We start from the raw sequence: 6,004 nt of genomic DNA, 5'->3' as shown, positions 1-6,004 counted from the left end.
AATCAAGCACAAGTTTGCTACTTCTTGTTTCTCTTCATCATAACCTTCTCCATCGCTCCTTGTAGCCACATGAGCCTTGTTCTTATTCTTTGATTGACCCTTTCTCTTCAATTATGGGCAATCATATTTGACATGCCCCAACTTTTTACATTCATAGCAAATGATCGAGTCCTTTTCTTTTGGTTCATTTTTGAAGCCTTCATTTCGTTTGAATTTTCTTCATCGGTATGGTCTCATCATTTTTCTGAATCGTTTGGCAAACAATGCCATTTCCTCGTCATCTTCATCCGAATCACTCTCATCTTTTGTTGATTTGAGAGCAACTCCCACGTTCTTCTTCTTCTTCTTCTCCTTTGGTGTCTCGTCAATTTTATCGAGATCCACCTCATCTTTAAGCATCATTTCATGAGTGAGGAGAGAACCGATTAGCTTTTCAAGAGTTAAGACTTTAGGTTCTTAGCCTCGATGATTGTCGTCTTCTTTGATTGCCATGATTTTGGAAGTGAGTAAACTAACTTCCTCATAAGCTTTTCATTAGAAATGATCTATCCATATGATTTGAGACCATTGACAATCGTTGAAAATCTATCCGTCATAGCTTTGATATCTTCATTTGGTTTCATCCTGAAATTTTCATAGCTATGTGTTAGAAAACTAATTTTAGATTCTTTTACCACGTCGGTGCCTTCATGAGTGACTTGTAGTTTATCCCATATTTCTTTGGCGGTTGTACATGATAAAACTCTTCCATATTCATCTGGTCCAAGATCATAAAATATGATATGGATGGCTTTGGAGTTGAGCTGGAACATTCTTGTCTCTCCTTCACTCCAAAATCTTGGATAAGTGAGAGGCTTGATATATCCGTCTTCTACAACATTCCAGGCTCCCATGTCACTTTCTTGAATGAAATACATCATCATATTCTTCCAATAGGCATAGTTGCTCTATTGAAGAAATGAGGTTTGTTGACGGGAATCGAATCGAGATCGGAGTCGACATTTAAAGTAGAGGCCATTGATGACATGATAATCGATGTAACTCTTCTCGAATCGACTCAAGAGGTGATTAAACCTTCAAATGAGTGAGGCTCTAATACTAATTGTTGAGTTAATCGATCAATGGAATCAACCATGAGGGGGTGAATTGGCAATTAAAAATTTGGTGGAAGTTTTTGCAGAAAATTGAAAGTAATTGCACAGCGATTTAATGTGGTTTTATTTTCTCAACCAAAGTCTGCGTCCACTACTAAGGATTTTCCAACAAATTCACTAATTTGTTCTTTCTTTTGAGGACAAAGAGTAACCTTACAATCCCTCGAGAATTATACCCCAATTCTTGAGCACACTCTCTCCCAAAGAGAAATACACAAATTTTGCAAACTTACAAGAAAACCTCACAAGGTAAGATGTTTGCACAATTCTAGAATAAAAAAAGAACACTAAAAATGATTACAAATGAGCACAATGTATGTTCTTGAAAGCAAAATGAATATTGAAGGAAAATTGGCTTGAATTGTACAAACTTGGTGTTTGATGCTTTCTCTATTGTTTCTCAATGATTTATTGTTTATCAATGGCTTCAGAACTTGTTTAAATACACCTTGGGATGATTCTAACCTTTGGGAACCATTTGGATGAAGTTAGAGCCATTGTAGTGTGAAAAATAATTAATAAAACAACTTGGAGCATGGGGGTATCGGTACCACTTCATAGAGTATCGATACCTGCAGTGTAAAATTCAAATATTTTGACTGTTATATGCCTTAGGGTATCGGTACCTCCTGAGGGGTATCGGTACCAATGCATGGGGGTATCGATACCTATGGGGGTATCGGTACCATCCGAGCATTATGTTATTTCTCGGAACCAAAACGTTCATAGGGGTATCGGCACCCTATAGGGGGTATCGATACCATACTAAGGAAATTTTATTTTTGGCTCGAATATGACTCGAAATACTTTGTAAAAATTGTTTCAAAAATATTTTAAGATTGAATCTTAATTTTACACTTGAGTAAGGATTGAATTAGACTTTTTGAAAACTTGGAGTAATAATTTTCATATTCAAATAATTTAATCGAATATATAATTCAATATAAAATCTTAAAATTAATTAACACTTAATTTGTTATATCGAAACATCATCATTTTCCTCAATACCATCACAGAAAGAGGTGGGTCAACTTTGTCGTTTTGCTTAATTATGCACAGAATGAGTTGGATTAACATTGTATTTTGGCTCGATTTCATCACAGAATGTGGTGAATCAACATTTCTATAGGAAGAATAAGTTGATATTGGAGAGCTCATTCCACCTAGACTGGGACGTTATGGTAGATTGGAGGGTTCATATAGGAGATCTTGTTTGTTCTGTCCAAGATATTCTAAAAATGATGAGTTCATATAGGAGAGCTTGCTTAGATTCCAAAGTTGACTTTTATAAGAGAGTAAAGGGTTCATATCAAAAGGATTTGGAGCTTGTGATTTGCAGTCAACTGGATAAAATTGGTGCTTCTTGTCTTTGCTTCATTCCCGTTCCACGATAATGAGCAAAGATGGGTAGCTGTCATCACCCATTTTACCCTAGTGGTGACATATTTCAAATTATAATATAGTATATAGTTTTGATATATCATATAATAATAATAGTTGCATGTAGTCCATGTTAATGTCATATAGTTGCATATTATAAATAGTATTGCATATTATATTGGATATTGTAATTACTATAAGTATATAGTCCATAGTAGGTATTAAATAATTGCATATATTATATAGTTATATATTAAATAAATAGTGTGTTACATGTTGCATATTATATAGTTTATATTACATAGTAGCATATTATATAGTTGCATGTTAGGTGATTTCATATTTGTATAGCCAATTTTTTATTAATTTTTTTAAATAATAATAAAAACCCAAAAAAAGAGTCAATTTGCATTAAATAATTGTCTATTACATAGTTATTACATAGGCCCAAGTATTAGCCCACATTTGTTTTACAATATATACAAATAAATATTAAAAAAAACCAAAAAAGTCCTAATTTTCTAATATTATCGTTGGTTTTTTGGTGTAGGTGGGGATATTTTGAATTTGAATTTCAAAGGGAGACAAAGCATTTATTGGTGTGAATTTCAAGGAGGGAACATCATTAATCCAAGACAAGAAAGCACAAACTCATCTCCACCATTGATTGGCCTCCATCCAAAGGCTATTTTTGCTTCAATCCATGTGAAAGAAGCACAAAATCATATTGTTGAGTTAATCGATTAACAGAATCGACCAAGAGGGGGTGAATTGGCAATTAAAATTTTGTGGAAGCTTTTGCAAAAAATTGAATGTAATTGCACAACGATTTAGAGTGGTGTGACTTTATCAACCAAAGTCTACGTCCACTACCTTAGCTATGCACACTAAGGATTTTCCAAGAAATTCACTAATTTATTCTTTCTTTTGAGGCCAAAGAGATAACCTTACAACTCCCTCAAGAATATACCCAAATTCTTGAGAACACTCTTTTCTCAAAGAGAAGATTACAAATTTGCAAACTTAAAAGAAAAACCTCACAAGGCAAATATGTTTGCATAATTCTAGAACAAATAAAGAACACTCAAGAATAAATACAATTGAGCACAATAAGTGTTCTTGAAAGCAAAATGAATATTGAATGAAAAATAGGCTTGAAATGCTCATACTTGAGGTTTGATGCTTTCTCTTTGATTCTCTCTTGATTCTAGTTGCTTGATGTTTCTTGTTTTTTACCAATGGCTTCTAAGCTTGCTTAAATATACCTTGAATTACTTCTGAACGTTGGGGATCATTAATGAAGTTATTAGAGCCGTTTAAGTATGAAAACAATTAATACAACAGCTTGGAGCGTGAGAGGAATCGGTTCCCTATGAACATACTGGAATTTCTCAGAGCCAAACCATTTAGGGGGTACCCCCTTGGGGGGGGGAATCGGTTCCCTCTGGACAAACTGTAATTTTTGGCTTTGAAACGGTTCGAAATACTTTGTAAAATTGTTTTAAAATTATTTTAATATTAAAACTTAATTTTACACTTTAGTAAGGATTTAAAATAAACTTTAAAATACTTAGAGTAATATTTTGATATTCGATTAATACATCGAATATGCTTAGAAAAATCTTTTTCAAAATTAAAATTCTTTTAATTTAATTTGTTATATCGAAACATCAAAATGTTTTCAACAATCTCCCCCTTTTTGATATAACAAAACATTTTAAGATTTTCTAATTTCAAAATGAATTTTGATTTTGAAAAATACTACTCCCTCTTACTTTAACACTACTCCTCTTCAAAAATGCTTTTAACATTTCTCCCCTTTTTGTTAAATAAAAAAAAATCGTAAAAGATTTTAAACAAGGTTTTAAAATCATTTAGCCAATTGATTATATATATAAACATAGGCTGCTAAGAACACAATCAAAAGAGAGGTTAGCCATTAGTTTCATAATCAATATTCATAAACATGTAATGGATAATTGGTCATATATGTCTAAATATGCAAAATAAACATGAAATCCAAATCAAATGTATTAAACATAAGTTCGAACAACCAAAACTAAACAATCCAAAAGAATTCAAAATGTTTTAATAATAATGCAAATATCCAAGTTCAATCCAAACAAGCAAAGCAAAGATCAAAGTTCAAGCATCCGTAGGAGGATCGGGAGGTGGGAAATGAGCTCACATAGCTGCCATTTCATGAGTGAGTTCATTAATATGAGCGTTGGTTGCTTCATTGTTTGCACGCATCTCTCGGAGAATTTCCAATTGTTGAGCTTCCATAGTCGAGAAGTGAGATTCTATGAAAGTGAAGCGAGAATCCAAGGATGCATAACGGAAATCAAATGTCTCCATAAATGATTGAAAATATGGAGGCACATGATCTTCTTATTGAGCTTGTTCCTCGTGTTGTTCCGGCTCATTGTCGGCTTCGTCAATATCTTGCATTAATTGTTCAAGCTCGGGATCGTCGTCAGCTTCTGGTGGAGCTTGAGATGAGCTAGCTCCTGGAGTATTTTCAGAAGATCAAACCCATTCATCGGTGTCCTTATTCTATATCCATCATGCTCTCGTTAAGGAAATAAGATTGATTTGTTTCTTGAGAGGAAATATGACATCTAGACCTACTCTAAGTCCGGCTTTAGAAAATAGATTACTCAGAATGCAACCGTAAACTAGAGATGAACAAAGTTTCTTATTACGAACAAGATTTACGGTTTCAACAATTTCAGCAAAAATAATCTGAGGTAGGTTTATTTTAATATTGTTTTGGAAACAATGTAACCACCAAAGATCTAAAGCACGAAGAGTAGAGTAACGACCTCCGGATGGTCGAAACCACCAAGAAATTATTAGATGAAAAAAACGATTATGAAGATCTAAGACACTCGCACTATCCCTTCTTTTATAACGAGAACCTAAAAATTGTTTTTCATTTGATATACCATCATTATCTAATCCTAATTCATTAGCTATGTAAGACGAGTCAAGATGGATGAATTATCCTAGGAGATAGGAACGAACTGCTATGGTTTTGGTTTGAGCTCGATTTTTAATACAAACGACATTAGAATAGAATATGCGAACAAGTTGATGGTAAACTATAGGTTCAAGGTCACAAAGTTTATCAAATTTCAACTCTTGTAAAAGAGGAAGATATCTAAAATCGATATCTATCATAGCTTGACGAGAAGGGATATGTTATTCTCTAATCTTGTAAGAGTCAAAATATTGATAATACCAGAAACGATGATTTCTAGGACCATGATGATTGAAGCACAAGTTTTGGATAGTCATATTAGGATCAACAGGATTAGGAATAGGAATTTCAGGAATAGGAGGAGGATTTGGAGGTGGATTTGGTTGTTGGTTTGAACGACTAGATGAAGACCTAGCACGTTTAGGATTTGACATGGTTTAGGAAATCGGAATAGAATGAATAACCTACAATTTAGAAAACACATGTA

This window comes from Hibiscus syriacus, unplaced genomic scaffold (assembly GCF_006381635.1).
Source record: "Hibiscus syriacus cultivar Baekdansim isolate YM2019G1 unplaced genomic scaffold, ASM638163v2 tig00110345_pilon, whole genome shotgun sequence".
Taxonomy (NCBI): Eukaryota; Viridiplantae; Streptophyta; class Magnoliopsida; order Malvales; family Malvaceae; genus Hibiscus; species Hibiscus syriacus.
This window is presented reverse-complemented; position numbering follows the sequence as displayed.